Genomic DNA, 19,483 nt, shown 5'->3' on the forward strand with positions numbered 1-19,483 from the left:
TTATGTCCGACTCTTTGTGACCCCGTGGACTGTAGCCCACCAGGCTCCTCCACCCATGGGATTCTCCAGGCAAGAACACTGGAGTGGGTTGCCATTTCCTTCTCCAGGGGATCTTCCCAACCCAGGGATCGAACCCAGATCTCCTGCATTGCAGGCAGATGCTTTAACCTCTGAGTCACGCCCCGTCTTGGTCCTAAATGGCAGTGGGGGCTGCAGGGAAAGCCTCAGTGTCTACCTGGGGTGGGTTGGGAGAAGCTATGCTTTCCCTTCCCAGAGCGTATCCGATGCGTCCACTGCTCTGGAAGGAAGGACCAAGAGCGATGCTGGGGCCAGAACATCCAGCTGGCTCCTGGGATTCCTGGCTCTCCAGACTGTCTGGTTCAGTGGAGACACACACACTCACACTGGTACACAATACTGCACACATATACACTCTCACATGCCTCAGAGCCCTTGCTTTTCCTTCTTTTTTTCCTATATACAGTTTGTGACTGATTTAATTGCAGTAAAATTCCCTGGTGGTTCAGATGGTAAAGAATCCACTTGCAGTGTAGGAGATCTGGGTCTCTGATCCTTGGGTCGAGAAGATCTCCTAGAGGAAGGACACAGCTACCCACTCCAGTATTCTGGCCTGGAGAATTCCATGGAGAGAGGAGCCTAGCAGGCTACAGTCCATGGGGTCACAAAGAGTCAGACTGAGCGGCTAACACTTTCCCTTTCTCACTTCATAGAGTATTGTGACAGTTTCACTTTCACACATAACATAAAATCTATCACTTTAACCGTTTTTTCCATTTTAACCATTTTTAAGTGCACGATTCAGCAGCACTCAGTGTTACATTCACCATGTTGTGCCACCATCTCCGCTGTTTGTTTCCAGAACAGTCTCATCATCCCAAGTGGAAACTCTACATTACCTAACAGCTCTCCATCTCCTTTCCCCCAGCACCTGGTAACCACTGTTCTATTTGGTTTCTACTAATTTATCTATCCTAGGAATCTCATATGCCAGGGTCCAGCGCCGGTGGATCCAGGGAATTCGAAGGGGAGACGGAGTCGGTGTCCTAAGAAAGAACTGTTTTATTAGAAATATAAAGATAGATTAGAAAAGGATAGTATAGTAGGAAATATTAGGGGAGAAAAGGGGCTGAATAACTTGGTTTACGTGGAAAACCAATAAAACTCCAAGACAAGGAATTTTCACCATCTACGTAGGCCACCGGCGCCCGCTTGAATAGCGGAGGGTGCCCCGCCTTGGACTCCCTCTCACGTGGGTCTTAGAAGCCAGGGCAAGTAAGTATACATGGTGAGCCTCCACGCTCCAGATGGGAATTCAGCCAGAAAAGAAGAGAAAAGACCACATGGGGGAAACCAGTCTTTCCAGGAACTGGTCCGACTTCTTTATTTTCCAGGTTTGCTTATATACTTTTTGTTATACATCGAGATAGAATACAATGTCACGTGGGGTCAGCAGACCTGACCTTTATCAAAATCAGGTGCTTCATATAAATGTATACAAAAGTCTTAGGGGCTTTACATCATCTTCTGGCCATGAGGCCTGCTGGCATATTATGGCCCTTTCTTTCTGATAACGGTCAGTCAACCAGAAAACTTATTCTTCCAGGGATGAATTTTCTTAAACCAGGCACCACCCTCCAAAGGCACCAGATAAAGTTGCATTCCTATAGGGTGAAGGTGCAGTGGGTTACAATCGAGATAGGAATTTAGCCTAAGGTTTAACATGATTAATCTTAAAGGTTAATACTTATTTCTCCTATATGCTAGTTGTATTCATTAATGTGTATAAGGGCAGGGGATATGGAGACTTAGCAGCAAATATTGGCCCAACAAATGAAAAACCCTTCACCAATATAATTCCTAATCAACCCACTATACTATACTAATAATTTTCTAACCTCTCAAAAGAATCTGTATTTAGAAAGTTTAAAGCATCTCGTGCCTGTCACTGTTGGGAGGCTGTGAACAATCACATGTGGCCGGACAAGCCTGTCAGGCAGGCTAGAGAACTTTCAGAGGAGTTTGTGAACTGAGACACTCTTGTCATGCCCAGGAATTTTATAAGCTGGAGCCCTAAGTTAACTCCTTCTCCGAGAGAGGTGGGGGGGTGGGGGGAGCACAGTCCCCTGTAAAGTCAGAGGTGTAGGTGAGAGCATAAAGCAGTAAAGTAGGCAGACTCTGGTTTTGGGGGTAGATGCTCGGGAACAGGGGTCTCCTGAGGCTCGATCCCGCCTTAGCGTATGCCGAGCCTCCTTCCTCATGACCTTTGCCATGGGCGGAGTTCCTCACGCTGGCTCCCGGCACTCATATAAGTGCAGTTATACAAGATTTGTTCTTTTGTGTCTGGCTTGTTTCACTTAGTAGACTGTTTTTGAGGTCCATCCGTGTTGTAGTGTGTATCAGTACTTCATTCCTATTTATGGCTGAATAATATTCCATTATATGCATACACCACATTTCCTTTATTCACTTACCTGTTGATGGGCATGTGGGCTATTTCCACCTGTTGGCTATTGTGAAGAATGCTGCTGTAAACACTGTTATATACGTATCTGTGTGAGTCCGTTTTCAGTTCTTTTTCACTTGCTTTTTCTGTCTATACCAGGGGCCACTCTGTGCACCTCTGCAGTAGCCAAAAACCTCAGGTATGTTGGATATCGGCCCAGGAGACCCCCTTTCCTGGATGACCAGACCATGTCCTCCTAGTCCTCAGGGTCTCTGGCCTCAAGGGTAGGTAGCATCCAGCATTCACTGGTCCTTGTGAAGATAGGCCCCACCTACCCAGTGGGGCATTCTCTCCACCCACCCCAGGAGCCTCACCAGAGGTCCCTGACTTCAAACATTCTTTTCTGTCATCAGCCCTCTGGTGGTCCAGATGGGTATAAAAATCCAGCCATCGTCACAGGCCCAGACATGAAGGTACAGATGACACCAGGCTCAGCAGGACCTAAAATCCTTGCAGCCACAGGGAGATGCCCAGACATGCCTCCAAGGCTCAGTGTGAGTCCGACAGAGGCACCTTCTGCCCCTGGGTCTGGGTTATAGGCCTCCCCTTCTTTGGGTTCTGCCAAAAGGTACAGCCTGGCAATGGGCACACCCCTCTCTCCCCCAGCAATGACCTGGCAATCCTAACCCCACAGTGGTGGCCTAAGAGATTCCCAGCTACCTTCCCTTCCCTCCTGATCACACCCCCCAAGCTCCCACAAGCCATAGTCCAGACAGATGGACCCACGGACACTTCCCATCACCGTCTGTACACCCGTGACAGATGATGCCTCACGCAGTGGCACTGAGTGGGGTCCTCTCTGCCCACTCTTGTCACTGGATACAGGGCATGAGTATGTCTGATCTCAGGCCACAGTCAGCACCTGCCTGTCCACTCCCAGAAGACCTCTCCTCTCTACCCCGGTGCAGCTGGGGTGGCTGGCTAGACTTTGGAAGGGATGGCCTTGTGTCTCCTGCCACAGTCTGGCCAGTTAATCTGCTCAGTGCTTCCCTGACTCCAGTCCGGCGGCGGTCAAGAAAGACAAGAGTGCGCTAGGGACTGGACAGGCCAAGAATCCCTCATGGAGGACGGCCCTCTTCCCCTGGGCTCCAGAGCAGCAGGAGGCCTGGGTCAGGATCGTCAGCAGGCCTCTGGTGGTGGGAAGGAGCTCGGTCTGCGGGAGTGTGGGTCCTGCTTTCAGACCCCTGATGTGAGCTCCTCGGGGGGCTCTGGGAGACATCATCCATGCCCACTGTGACTGAGGGTGTGTGACATACACAACTGGAAGTGCCTGGAAGAGAGAGAGAGAGGGAGGGAGAGACAGGGAGACCCTCAGAGAAGCCAGTGTGCAGACTACTGCACATTGGAGATGCCTGCACATTGGAGAAGTATAAGGGTGGGACTCCTAGAAGGACAGACAGACAGCAAACTGTACTACCACACCTGGCTCCCCATCGTGGCCCCCATGAGAAATAAATAAGTCCATCCCAAAAAGGACTCTCTTCCCAGATATCTTTGCTGACAGCCCTGAAAACCCATTCCCCCATCCCACGGCTTGTTCAGAGGAGGAAATGGAGACCCAGAGGGAGGCAGAACTGCTCTGGGTTTCACTGTGGGTATCTACAACCCAGATCTACAGACCCGTAGTCCTGCACTGGGCTCTACCAGTGACTTGAGGTGCCCCAAACCTCTGTGCCTTCCCACCCCTCAGTTGTCCTCATCTGCAAAATGGGAGCATTGGGTCAGAAGGTTGCAGATACCCCTTCTGGCTTCGATACCTAAAGACTTAGGACCCAGCCCTCCAAGCCTCTGGGAAATCCAGAGTCCCCTCCCTTCCTGTGCTCTTACCACTCAGCACCTTTTTAAAAATCACCTCTGTCAATTACAAAAGTCATCTCCCGCTGGCCTGTTAGCATATTTCAAACAGCACGGAAGGTATAGGGTAGAAGCTAGAAGCGCCTCCCACTCCAGTCCATCTCCACTAGGAGCCCCAAGGTCTGTGCAAATGCAAGCATGCCCTCAACTATCTCTCTAAGCCCTTCTTCCTGTAGAGTCAAGGAGGGGAGCCTGGAATGGGTGAGCCTGGGGAAAGCCCTGAGCCCAGCCCAGCGATCCAGCACACCCTAGCCCCTGCCCACACCAGCCCCTCGCTGCACAGCCCTCTCCTCTCACGTCTGTCCCCTGCTTGGAGCCCAGGGACAGGGGCTCATTATCCCATCCTGTCTGCCTTGGATGCCGCAGAGTGACAGCTGTTCCACGTTTAATTACTGATGGGCTGCGGCTATGCCAACCCATGAATAAAATTACAGTTGTTCTGCAATGCAAATACCGCGGCGTTGGTCTGTGAGGTGCTTGTTTTGATTGGCTGGCTTTTTTAATGAGAAAAGTTTTATTACATTTTAAAGAACATTAGTAATGATGAAACTCGCACACCTAAAGATTTATATAGCGCTGCAAACAAGTAGCAGGGAGAAGGGATGTTATTTATAACTTCAAATACTGCTCCCGCTGTCTGATTGCATTGTTTTTGGAAACAGGGCATTTTTAGCTGATAATTGTTTTAATGATAAATGTGGAAACTCAAGAACCAAAATATCTGTAGTGTCTTTAAAAGGCAAAGACCTCAGCTAAGATCAGGGTGAGGTGACCTTACTTAGGGGAGAGTGGGAGGGCTAACCTAGCGGCTCAGCGGTAAAGAATCAGCACACAATGCAGAAAACGTGGGTTCAATCCCTGTGCCGGAAAGAGCCCCTGGAGGAGGAAATGGCAACCCACTCCAGTATTCTTGCCTGGAGAATCCCATGGACAGAGAAGCCTGGCGGCTACAGTCCATAGGGTCACTAAGAGTTGGACCGGACTGAGTGATTTAGCAGCAGCAGCAGGGGAGGGCGTGAAGGAAGGGGAGCTTGACTTTACCGGGGCACATGGGCATAAGAAGACGTTATGGGACTTCCCTTGTGGTCCAGTGGTTAAAAATCCATACGTGTAATGCAGGGGACGTAGTTTTGATCCCGGGTCAGAGAACTAAGATCCCACATGAGGCAGGGCGCGGCCCCCAAACAAAAAGAAGATGACGTCCGGACGTTGGGCTTTGAGAGAAGTTAGTCATCTGCAGGTGTCCGCTGGGCACAGGTTCAGCCTATGAAAGTGGGAACAGACTGACCTCCTTCTGTTGGAGCCACCACCAGGGGACATCTGTCCTCTGCTGTGGAGGAACGTTTCCCTTCAGGGTGACTGATGTATCCGTGCTCTTTGTGACTGGAAATCTCATCTGAGCCACAGCTGGGTGATAATACAAAGTTTTGGGTCAAGAATCTGGATTCATATAGGTTTGAACAAAGACCATCTGATTCTACTTCCCCTTTCACCTAGAGAATGGAGTTTCCCGGGGAAGGCGGGCATTTGCAGATGAATTAACCTGGGAAATGGCACTTACCTTGCTGAGTTTTCTCTGCAGATCCTTCCCCCTGGGGACACAGCTGAACTCCAAACAGCAGAGCAGAGAGGGAGGGTTCTGCAGCTGGCCCAGGTCCACGTCTCCACGCAGAGCAGAACTGACTTCAATTCTGCACCCTCGGTGTCTTCATTTGTTGCTTCATTCTGCCAACTTATATTTATTGAGGATTTGCCACCAGCCAGGCTCTTGGCACATTCAGACGAGGACGATGGAGCCCGTGCTTCCAAAGGGGATTTTTCGAGTATGGCAGAGAGCACAGAACCAAGCTGCACGACAGTGTGAGCAGGACAGTCATGGAGATATGGATGCCCAGCTTAGGGACAGCAGAGGACAGGGGCCCAGCTCTGCCTGATGGGGGCAGTGGGCATCACAGAATGGGCCATCCAAGCCAGCCTGGAGAGGTACATCAGAATCTGAAGCAGGCACCCACAGCCTTGAGATCTGGGGAGGGGAGGAGGAAGTGGAGTCCCTAGTGGAATCCCTATAGTATGGGAGTTGGGGAGTGGGGGAGGTGTCCATGAGAGGGGCAATTTAGGGTGAGGTAGGCAACCTACTCCAGTGTTCTTGCCTGGAGAATCCCGGGGACGGGGGAGCCTGGTGGGCGGCCGTCTATGGGGTCGCACAGAGTCGAACACGACTGAAGCGACTTAGCAGCAGCAGCAGCAGCAGCAGCAGGCATCAGGCTAAGGTGCCTGGGCTTGTGAGGCAGGCATCAGGCTAAGGTGCCTGGGCTTGTTTCTGAGAGCACCTCTGCGGCTCAGAGCTGGGGTTTAGATTACTCCTATGGGGGAGGGGTTGGGGAGGTAGCGATCCTGGAGAGAGGGTGTTTTGCCAAAAGTAAACTTTTGTTTTAGGTGAGAAGGATTCCTCAACAAAAGAAACCACCTGTTACACACAAATAGTCAATTTCCATTTTTCATGGAAGATGGTTTGACTTGGCTTCAATCTAGGGTCATCAAGAGAAAAGAAACACTAGAAGTAACAGCGCACACGTCACCAAATCGAACTGACACCTACATCCAGACTTGAACAGCACTAGGCATGGCATCCGGTGCCATCACTTCATGGGAAATAGATGGGGAAACAGTGGAAACAGTGTCAGACTTTATTTTGGGGGCCCCAAAATCACTGCAGATGGTGACTGCAGCCATGAAATTAAAAGATACTTACTCCTTGGAAGAAAAGTTATGACCAACCTAGATAGCATATTCAAAAGCAGAGACATTACTTTGCCGACTAAGGTCCGTCTAGTCAAGGCTATGGTTTTTCCAGTAGTCACGTATGGATGTGAGAGTTGGACTGTGAAGAAGGCTGAGCGCCGAAGACTTGATGCTTTTGAACTGTGCTGTTGGAGAAGACTCTTGAGAGTCCCTTGAACTGCAAGGAGATCCAACCAGTCCATTCTGAAGGAGATCAACCCTGGAATTTCTTTGGAAGGAATGATGCTAAAGCTGAAACTCCAGTACTTTGGCCACCTCATGCGAAGAGTTGACTCGTTGGCAAAGACTCTGATGCTGGGAGGGATTGGGGGCAGGAGGAGAAGGGGACGACAGAGAATGAGATGGCTGGATGGCATCACTGACTCGATGGACATGAATCTGAGTGAACTCCGGGAGTTGGTGATGGACAGGGAGGCCTGGCGTGCTGCGATTCATGGGGTCGCAAAGAGTCGGACACGACTGAGCGACTGAACTGAACTGAACTGAACTGAACTGAGAAAGTCCCACAATAACAGCTATGTGGAGCCCCAGTCAGGAAAGTGTCCCAGGCAGTGTGTCTACCCTACAGACAAGACTTCAAATTGCAGTTTTAGGGGCTCCCCCTTAAAATCCTAGGTGGCAAACTGATATCACCATCAGTTTGAATGCAAAACTGCAGCTCTGGCTTCTCTTTAACTTTTACAATGCTGTTTGTTTCACTTTGTGAGTGAAGCTCTTAGACCCCTGGGGGTTGGCCAGACCTCCAGTGGCTCAAGAATTCCAAGACCCACTTCCTCTCTTATCTAAAGTGCCACCTAACTTGCTAGTAACAATTGCTGTGCTTGTAGGCAGGCAGGGAGTGCAGGCAGTGTCCAGGCAGGTCAGAAGCAGGTCAGAGGCTTGCTCTCCTGCTCTGAAGCCTGAATAGGACTGCCTCCATTTTAATTTCCCTAACAGAGGGCCTGTGTGTGAAAAGTGGTTAGAAGGGAGAACTGGTGTTTTCTGTCCCTTCTCTTGGAGGTCAGGGTTTCCCTGCTGGCTCAGACAGTAAAGAATCTGCCTGCAATGCAGGAGACCTGAGCTTGATCCCTGGATCAGGAAGATCTCCTGGAGAAGGGAATGGCTACTCACTCCAGTATTCTTGCCTGGAGAATCCCACGGACAGCAGAGCCTGGAAGGCTACAGGTTACAGTCCATGGGGTTGCAAAGAGTCAGACTCAACTGAGCAACTGACACCTTTTGCAGGTCAGCTGGGTTAGTGTGTCTCCTGTGCACTCAGCCAAGGATCCCATCCTGGAATGAGAGGGCAGAGGAAGACGGAAGGAATCCCAAACCAGGTTTGGTATGTGTGTGCATGCAACCTGGCTCGTGTGCATGCGCTTATCTGCGTGATTGTCACTCTATGTGTATGTGTGTGCATGCCTGCACTTGCTTGTATCTGTGCTGTGCATGGTGCATGAGTCAAAATGTGTATGGGGCGCTTGCGTCTGTGTAAGCTCATGCATATGTGTTGGTGTGTGAATTTCTCATGTGTGAGCATGCAAGCTTCTGAGTGTGCTTATGTGTGCCATTGAGGATTAGTGTATGTAAATGTGTGTGTATGTGTGCATGAGTGTCCATCAGAGAGGATCCATGTCTAGTCCAGACAGTTTTTCTTTTTTTAAATAAAGTTTGACACTGTGGATTTGACACAGTCTGACGCCACCACCACTGCTGGAGCTTCTCGAATGAATCTCCTGCAGCTCCGCACACTGCTCATACCCTTGGGCAGCTCATGTTGCGGAGGTCTCCTTGGTGAGAAGAAAATGGAAAATGGAATAGCAGCACGGCCCCCTGGGACTGCTTAGGCCAGGCTTGGGAGGCTGTCGGGGAGGGAGAGAGCATCTAAAGACAGTCAGGTGCCCCATAGACAGGAAAGGTACCCAGATGCCTGTGTGTTTGTGTATGTGCACACGGGTGTGTGTGGTCCTGGTGTGTGTACAGGGTGTGTATGCACAAGGCACGTGCACATAGATTAGCATATTGGTGCCTGTATTTGTGTGTGCTCACAATCTGTGTTTCCTGATCCAGGGACTCTGGTCTGTCATGTCCAACTCTTTGAGACCCCTTGGACTGTAGCCTGGCAGGATCCTCTGTCCCTGGCAATTCTCCAGGCAAGAAAACTGGAGTGGGTTGCCATTCCCTTTTCAAGGAATCTTCCCGACCCAGGGATTGAACCCAGGTCTCCTGCATTACAGGCAGATTCTTTACTGTTTGAGCCACCAAGGAAGCCCCTTTGTTGATCACAGAGTTACCCAAAGTTGCAGCCAAGGAGGGTGGGGGTGGGGGAGGGATGGGTACATGTCTTCCCCTTACCCCCACCCCCATGCTGGCCCTCTTACCCACCAGCCTCAGTGCTGTGCAGGGAACAGACTGGGCTAAGTGCTGGAGAGCCTGCCCAGCGGATGGGGTGCAAGGCATCCCCCAGCACCCCACCCCCAGGTCGCAGTGGGATGGGAACTCACTGCCTGCCCTGGAGTCCTGTTCTCTTCTTAAAGCCACTGCTGGGCATACATACCGAGGAAACCAGAACTGAAAGAGACACGTGTACCCCAATGTTCATCGCAGCACTGTTTACAATAGCCAGGACATGGAAGCAACCTAGATGTCCCTCAGCAGATGAATGGATAAGAAAGCTGTGGTACATATGCACAATGGAGTATTACTCAGCCATTAAAAAGAATACATTTGAATCAGTTCTAATGAGGTGGATGAAACTGGAGCCCATTATACAGTGAAGTAAGCCAGAAAGAAAAACACCAATACAGTATACTAACACATATATGTGGAATTTAGAAAGATGGTAACGATGACTCTGTATGCGAGACAGCAAAAGAGACACAGATGTATAGAACAGTCTTTTGGACTCTGTGGGAGAGGGAGAGGGTGGGATAATTTGGGAGAATGGCATTGAAACATGTACAATATCATATAAGAAGCAAATCACCAGTCCAGGTTTGATGCAGGATTCAGGATGCTTGGGGCTGGTGCATTGGGATGACCCAGAGGGATGGTATGGGGAGGGAAGTGGGAGGGGGGTTCAGGATGGGGAACACCTGTATACCCGTGATGGATTCATGTTGATGTATGGCAAAACCAATACAATATTGTAAAGTAATTAGCCTCCAGTTAAAATAAATAAATTTTTAAAAAAAAGTCTTATTGGTGATTAGCTGATGGCAGAGCCTCCAGGTTCAGGGTCATTACCAGGTCTAAGGACTCTTCCTTGGGCGGCCGAGTCACTCGAGCCCTGTTTCACTTCCTTCCTTCAAGCTGAAGGAGGGGGCGGGGCTGGGAACCGGAGGGTGGTAAGGGATTTGGTGACTGAGTGGAATCTGCCACTTTGGTGACACCAGTCAGGCTGTGACACAGCAGCCTAGTGAGCCAGGCGATATTTGGGAGGGGAGTCAGAGAGACACGAGTGTGACAGCTCGTCAGGCAGCTGGGCCAGAGGCAGAGGACTGACAGAGGGGGTCCATCTGCAGAGCACTTCTCCCCACAGGTGCCCTCTTTACGCATGATGGGTGCTGTGAACTCAGTTCCCGGACCAGGAAACCAAAGCTCAGGGAGGTTATGTTGCTGCCTGTGACCTGCACTGAGGTCAGCTGAGCCCACAACACCAACTCCTCCCTGCAGTCCTCCTCTCCTGCCACTCCAGCCAGACAGCAGGGCCAGACCAAGACCTCAGAGTCCTGAGACCTTCCATCTCAGGGTCCAGAGATGGGGAAATATCCCGGTGCAGACACTGAGTGGCTGTGGCATCAGCTCATGCGCAAGGTTTTCCTTTGATCTTAGGCCCAGGCCACACATCCTTGTTGGCAGAGTTGTCTGCATTTGTTAATTTTGCTCTGAGAGGGAGAAAGAAAAGTCCTTTATTTTGAATTTTAGGAAAAGGGTGGAACACTGGGCTTGCATTCCAGGATTCAGAGGCTCTGAGGGAAGAAGGGCCTGACTCTGGGCCCCAAAGAAGAGCCTAAATTGCATTCAATATGGTTGTAAAGGGCTACAAAATTAGGTATAAATTAGTCCCTCAAAGTCATTATTGTGTGTGTATGTGCATATGGGCCAATCATGGACCACTGAGGGCTTCCCAGGTGATCCTAGTGGTAAAGAACCCGTCTGCCAATGCAGAAGACAGATGCAGGTTCAATCCCTGGGTTGGAAGATGCCCTGGAGGAGGGCAGGGCGACCCACTCCATTACTCTTGCCTGGAGAATCCCTTAGACAGAGGAGCCTGGTGGGCTGCAGTCCATAGGGTGGCAAAGAGTTGGACAGAACTGAAGCGACTTAGCACACATGCTTGCGTATATGTTAATATACACCTACATATATTTTAATATAATGTGTGCATGTACATATATATTTATGTATATATACACTTATTTTTCATACATATATATAAAATACATATGCATGTATATGTGTGTTTATCCGGGTGTGTGTATAATGTGGGTGTGTGTGTATATAATTTATTATCCCTACATGAGTCTGGGACAAGACTATGAAATAAACTTAAACAGCCCAGTGGTCTTTTATTTCCCTTTGTGAGAGGTATACTTATCTACCGATGTTCTTTAGTAAAAGCTTGAATTTGAGGTAAGAAGATAATCCCAGCCTCAGGCCATCTGTATTCTGAAGACACACACCACACATCACGTAAACACAGAATGTGATTTCGGCATAACATAGCGATCTAACCCACGGAGGTCGTGTTGGAACAGGAGTCAGAGCGACGATTTTGATTATAATAAATAAGGCCTAAGCACCACTTATTGATCACTTCCACATGCCAGGCCCTCTTTTAAGTGCTTCACAGATATTGATTGTCTTAATTAATTCAAGTCATAAACCAGAGGTAGGTTGCTGTTATTTTCCTGCCTTCAGATAAAGAAGCGGAGCTTTCTTTATTTCCACATTTTCCCAGAGACATACCATCCACCTCATTACAAAACAAATTTCTTTGTCCCTTAGGAAAGTTTCACTGGAGTAATGACGATTCATTAAACTCTGTAGCCATTGACACGTGTGATTAAAAAGCATCTAGACCACATCTTCGGTGTGAGATGGTGTGAAGGGCAAGTAAGGGAAAGGTCTCAGCTCTCCCTCCCCGAAATGAAAACATGCCAAAGGGAGAACAAAAATCAGGAAAGTCCTGCTGAAACTCAAGGAAAGCAGCAGCCACATTTTATAGGCTTCAGGGAGTTTCTGCCAGGGGCTGGGCAGCTGAGACCAGGCTGAGGTGGTGGCCTGACATAGACCCACGGCCCTCTTTCCTGGGTATGGTAAGAAGTGAAAAGAAGTGTGGTGTTGGGACTCCTTGGTGGTCCGGTGGTTAAGACTTTGTCTTCCAATGCAGGGCGTGCAGGTTCGATCCCTTCTTGGGGAACTAAGATCCCACATGCCTCACGGCCAAAAAAACCAAAACATAAAACAGAAGCAATATTGTAACAAATTCAATAAAGACTAAAAATGGTCCATATCAAAAAACTTTAAAAAATCAATTGAAAAAAAGTGCTGTGTCAGGAAAGTAAGTAACGGAGCAGATGATGAAGCGGCACACACACTTTCCTCTCCGGGTGAGGCATGCCGTGAGCGCACTCATGGGGACAGTGGGGGCCCGTGCCCACCATGTCTCAAAGGCCTGCAGAGACCCCAGCTGCAGGGCTGTGAGCATGGTCCTGATTGCACCAAGAAGCAGCCCTGGGGTGCTCAAAGCTTTCTCTGAGCTGGCCATCCACTAGTGTGGGAGAACTCCTTCCTGAACCCTCTGACTTGGAGGGGTACCCAAGAGCCATGAGCCCTTTTTGTCCCCAGGGACCACCAGCCAAGAGGAGATAGTGCTGAGCCTAGAAAGCCTGAGTCTTTGTGCCAGGCAGAACTCTGTGGTCAAGGCTCTTCTCCAACTGTCCCTTCACCACTGCAGTGGGCTCAGTTGGCCCTCAGGGACCCTGCCCTGAGCACGAGGGATACACCACACTCACGAGATGGAACACGCCCAACTTGGCAGGTAGAAGTCCAGGTGTGAGCGCAAACTCAGCCCTACAGCAAGCACCTGAAGCAAAGGTGAACAGAACAGAAAATCATATTTTTCATACTATCAAGGAAGATGAAAAAACATGAATTTTGAAGATACTTATTCTGAGAAACAGACGAAGATTTTTTTTCCCAAAATGAAACTATTGACTCTGAAAACCAAGAGGCAGAGAAAGAATGACAACAGACTATAATCAAAACAGAGCTGGAAGTTGGGCAAACTATTGAAGGGCACAAATATCACTGCAGCAGACTTTTTTTGTCTTTTAAATTTTATTTAATTAATCAATTTTTAACTGGAGGATGATTGCTTTACAATATTGTGTGGGTTTCTGCCATACATCAACATGAATCAGCCATAGGTGTACATATGTCTCCTCCCTCTTGAACCCCCCTCCCACCTCCCACCCCATCCCACCCCTCTAGGTTATTACAGAGCCCTGGTTTGAGTTCCCTAAGTCACACAGCAAATTCCCACTGGCTATCACTTTATATATGGTAGTGTATCTGTTTCCACGCCAATCTCTCCATGTGTCCCACCCTCTCCTTCCCCCCACCTGGCAGGTCCATGAGTTTGTTCTCTATATCTGTGTCTCTACCGCTGCCCAGCAAATAGGTTCATCAGTGCCATCTTTCTCGATTTTATGCATGCGTGCGTGCTAAGTTGCCTCAATCGTGTCTGACTCTTTGCGACCCTATGGACTGTAGCCCTCCAGGTCCCTCTGTCCATGGGATTCTCCAGTGGGTTGCCATGCCCTCCTCCAGGAGATCTTCCTGACCCAAGGGTGGAACCCACATCTCATATGTCTCCTGCACTGGCAGGTGGGTTCTTTACTACTAGAGCCACCTGGGAAGTCCCTAGATTCCATATACATGCATTAACATATGCTATTTTTGTTCTCTTTCTGACTTACTACACTCTGTATAATTGGCTCTCAGTTCCTGCAGCAGACTTTTAAAAGGCATCAGAGACAGCAAAAGCCGGGAGAGGGCCTATGGACAACTGACTCAGTAACACGGGAGAGTGAGTTTGAGAGGCTTTTTCAGGATGTAGGGGAAAAAAAGAACAAGGGAAGTTGGAGGTAATCAGAGAGAAGACAACACCTTTGGAGACAGGATATTGAAAATCCAGAAAGAGTAAAGGATTTGATGAAACACAGAATACAGTGAGCAGAAAAGAAAAAACATACCAAAATTAAATAGAGGGAAATCTTGCTGATCTGAAGATGCACAGATGTAGATCTCTGGTTGAAATGGTTCACTTCATACCAAGCAAAGCAAATGAGCATCAAAAGAGAGCTGGTGGGACTTCCCTGGTGGTCCAGTGATTAAGAATCTGCCTTGCAACGCAGAGGACGAAAGTTCAATCCCTGTTCAGGGAACTAAGATCCCACATGTTGCAGAGCAACAAAGCCCACGTGGCACAACTAATGAGCCCCGCACTCCAGAGTCCACACACCACAACTAGAGAGTCAGTGGGCCACAATGAAGGGTCCTGTGTGCTGCAACTAAGACCTGACACAGCCAAAGAAACAAATCAATATTCTAAAGAAAGAGCGAGAGCTGGCGAAATGATCTGATCTCCTGGATTCAAGAACAAGCATCCACAAAGACATCAGCACCGATCTGGCCGTAAATTTTCTCCCTCCACCCCTCCCACGCTGGCCTTCTGGAGAGGAGCCTTATCTTGAACTTTCAGTCTCTTTCTCTGCTTTCTTGATGATCCCTCCCTGCCCCTGTTCTGGGTCCATCATCTCGTTAATCCCAGGAGAGATATACGAGGGCTTTCCTGGTGGCTCAGACAGTGAAGACTCCACCTGCAATGCAGGAGACCCGGGTTCAGTCCCTGGCATGGGAAGATTTCCTGGAGAAGGGAATAGCAACCTACTCCAGTATTCTTGCCTGGAGAATTCCATGGACAGAGGATCCTGGCGGGCTACAGTCCATGGGGTCTCAGCAGCCCTGTTTTTAGGCCGCTCAGCTGCCCCAGAGAGTAGGAGGGTCCTTAGGCAGTCAGAGGCTAGCAATGCCCAGAAGTTTTCTCAGAGGGGTTCCTATTTTCAAGTGGGGTTGAGATAGACAGAGGGGAGATCCTATCCTCTTGCAAATTCAGGCCAATCAGTAAGATAAGCCCTAATCAGCAGAAGCTAAAGATGATGCTGTGAAAGTGCTGCACTCAATATGCCAGCAAATTTGGAAAACTCAGCAATGACTACAGGACTAGAAAAGATCAGTTTCCATTCCTATCCCAAAGAAAAGGAATACCAAAGAATGCTCAAACTACTGCACAATTGCACTCATCTCACTGGGTAGTAAAGTAATGCTCAAAATTCTCCAAGCCAGGCTTCAACAATACATGAACCATGCACTACCAGATGTTCAAGCTGGTTTTAGAAAAGGCAGAGGAACCAGAGATCAAATTGCCAACATCCGCTGGATCATCGAAAAAGCAAGAGAGTTCCAGAAAAACATCTATTTCTGCTTTATTGACTATGCCAAAGCCTTTGACTGTGCGGATCACGACAAGCTGTGGAAAATTCTGAAAGAGATGGGAATACCAGACCACCTGACCTGCCTCTTGAGAAACCTATATGCAGGTCAGGAAGCAACAGTTAGAACTGGACATGGAACAACAGACTGGCTCCAAATAGGAAAAGGAGTCCATCAAGGCTGTATATTGTCACCCTGCCTATTTAACTTCTATGCAGAGTACATCATGAGAAACGCTGGGCTGGATGAAGCACAAGCTGAGATCAAGATTGCCAGGAGAAATATCAATAACCTCAGATAGTGAAAGAAGAACTAAAAAGCCTCTTGATGAAAGTGAAAGCGGAGAGTGAAAAAGTTGGCTTAAAGCTCAACATTCAGAAAACAAAGATCATGGCCTCCGATCCCGTCACTTCATGGGAGATAGATGGGGAAACAGTGGAAACAGTGTCAGACTTTATTTTGGGGGGCTCCAAAATCACTGCAGATGGTGATTGCAGCCAATTAAAAGACACTTACTCCTTGGAAGGAAAGTTATGACCAAACTAGACAGCATATTAAAAACCAGAGATATTGCTTTGCCAACTAATGTCCATCTAGTCAAGGCTATGGTTTTTCCAGTAGTCATGTATGGATGTGAGAGTTGGACTATAAAGAAAGCTGAGCACCGAAGACTTGATGCTTTTGAACTGTGGTGTTGGAGAAGACTATTAAGAGTCTCTTGGACTGCAAGGAGAGCCAACCAGTCCATTCTAAAGGAGATTAGTCCTGAATGTTCACTGGAAGGACTGATGTTGAAGCTGAATTGCCAATATTTTGGCCACCTAATGTGAAGAACTGACTCATTTGGAAAGACCCTGATACTGGGAAAGTTTGAAGGTGGGAGAAGATGGGGATGACAGAGGATGAGATGGTTGGATGGCATCACCGACTCAGTGGACATGAGTTTGAGTAAATTCCAGGAGTTGGTGATGGACAGAGAGGCCTGGTGTGCTGCAGTCCATGGAATTGCAAAGAGTTGGGGACAACTGAGAACTGAACTGAACTGAAGCAGAAGCCACATAAGTATTGGGCCACATTTTAGACCAAATGTGTATCCTGCTTTCCTGAGCCAGGAAGGCCCACTGAGAACATGTCCAGGCTAAGCTGGATGACACCTAGTAGGGCTGCCAAGTCCCTGACCACCTACCTACCCTGTGACCCAGGTAGAAACCAACTGGTCTCCCCTGCAACAACTGTTGCCTGGAAAGATGAGAAACATAATCAAAATCTCAGGTGTTTGTTCTCAATGGTCATTCCAGCTGGAGAGCCTAAATATCACACTGGGTCTGAAAGTGGTGCATTCATTAGTTTCACCATGGAAACGTCCAAGAAAATTGACCTTTTCAGCTTCAATAAAAACGGATTTTCCTGTAGGTCCTCTGACAGCAGCTGTGATCACGAGTGGGTCTGAAACTCAATATTAAACATCAAAGAACAGAAAAAGGAGGTGCTTTCTCTTCGCCTGTGAGGATATTGCTACCTGTTTGCAGTTAGATATGGGCAAGTGTGTGGGGGCCTGAGCCTTGCTCAGAGGAGAGGCCTCTTACTCCTCTTAAACACTAAAGACTCAGGCACCCTCCTAGCATCAGTGAAAGTGAAGGTATTATTATTCACACAGTCGTGTGCAACTCTTTTTATCCTATGGACCATACACAGCCCACCAGGCTCCTCCACCCATGGACTTCTCCAGGCAAGAATACTGCAGTGGGTAGCCAGGGATGGAACCCCGGTCTCCAGCACTGCAGGCAGATTCTTTATCATCTGAGCCACTAGGGAAGCCCTGCTTATTCTGCTTGAATGAACTTTTGCTGATGGATATGTTTATGAACAAATTTGGTATGTATATTCAAACTGAGTTTTTTTTTCTCAACTACATGTTTAAAGATATATGAATAGCATCAGAGGTGCCTGTTTTTCATGCATTCAGTTCAAGGGCAGATTAGACTCAGAACAAAGCCAAAGTAGCAGGCTGCTTTGGAATTCATCAAGACTGTATACTGGCATGCTTAAGATTCAGTGTCCCCTCCTGTAATATTCCCAGGAATCCCCACTTTGACTCATCTTTCCCTAAATGCAACCCAGGGCTGACTGTCTTGCCGTTACTTGGTGGACAAACCCTTGCAAACTTCCTGTTCCACCATTTCTTCCGACCATGATAGTCAATACCCAAAGGGAAACAATGGCAGTCAAATAATAACATTGCTTCCTTGCACTGGAACAAGGGGTTTCAGTTCAGTTCAGTCGATCAGTCGTGTCTGACTCTTTGCGACCCCATGAATCGCAGCACGCCAGGCCTCCCTGTCCATCACCAACTCCCGGAGTTCACTCAGACTCATGTCCATCAAGCCGGTGATGCCATCAAGCCATCTCATCCTCCATTGTCCCCTTCTCCTCCTTCCCCCAATCCCTCCCAGCATCAGAGTCTTTTCCAATGAGTCAACTCTTCGCATGAGGTGGCCAAAGTACTGGAGTTTCAGCTTTAGCATCATTCCTTCCAAAGAAATCCCGGGGTTGATCTCCTTCAGAATGGACTGGTTGGATCTCCTTGCAGCCCAAGGGACTCTCAAGAGTCTTCTCCAACACCACAGTTCAAAAGCATCAATTCTTCGGCGCTCAGCCTTCTTCACAGTCCAACTCTCACATCCATACATGACCACAGGAAAAACCATAGCCTTGACTAGACGGACCTTTGTTGGCAAAGTAATGTCTCTGCTTTTCAATATGCAAAGTAATGTCCTTGCTTTTCAATATGCTGTCTAGATTGGTCATAACTTTTCTTCCAAGGAGTAAGCGTCTTTTAATTTCATGGCTGCAGTTTCCACAGTTTCCCCATCTATCTCCCATGAAGTGATGGGACTGGAGGCCATGATCTTTGTTTTCTGAATGTTGAGTTTTAAGCCAGCTTTTTCACTCTCCTCTTTCACTTTCATCAAGAGGCTTTTTCGTTCTTCTTCACTTCCTGCCATAAGGCTGATGTCATCTGCATATCTGAGGTTATTGATATTTCTCCTGGCAATCTTGATTCCAGCTTGGGCTTCTTCCAGTCCAGCGTTTCTCATGATGTACTCTGCATAGAAGTTAAATAAGCAGGGTGACAATGTACAGCCTTGATGGACTCCTTTTCCTATTTGGAACCAGTCTGTTGTTCCATGTCCAGTTCTAACTGTTGTTTCCTGACCCGCATATAGGTTTCTCAAGAGGCAGGTCAGGTGCTCTGGTATTCCCATCTCTTTCAGAATTTTCCACAGTTTATTGTGATCCACACAGTCAAAGGCTTTGGCATAGTCAATAAAGCAGAAATTGATGTTTTTCTGGAACTCTCTTGCTTTTTCCATAACCCAGCAGATGTTGGCAATTTAATCTCTGGTTCCTCTGCCTTTTCTAAAACCAGCTTGAACATCTGGTAGTTCACGGTTCATGTATTGTTGAAGCCTGGCTTGGAGAATTTTGAGCATTACTTTATTAGCGTGTGAGATGAGTGCAATTGTGCGGTAGTTTGAGCATTCTTTGGCATTGTCTTTCTTTGGGATTGGAATGAAAACTGAGCTTTTCCAGTCCTGTGGCCACTGCTGAGTTTTCCAAATTTGCTGGCATATTGAGTGCAGCACTTTCACAGCATCATCTTTCAGGATTTGAAATAGCTCAACTGCAGTAGCCAAACCTGGAGTGAGTTCCTATTAAAAACCAGTGGCTTGGGACTTCCCTAGTGGCCCTGGAGTTAAG

The sequence above is a fragment of the Budorcas taxicolor genome, chromosome 18 (genome assembly GCF_023091745.1).
Source record: "Budorcas taxicolor isolate Tak-1 chromosome 18, Takin1.1, whole genome shotgun sequence".
Lineage (NCBI taxonomy): Eukaryota > Metazoa > Chordata > Mammalia > Artiodactyla > Bovidae > Budorcas > Budorcas taxicolor.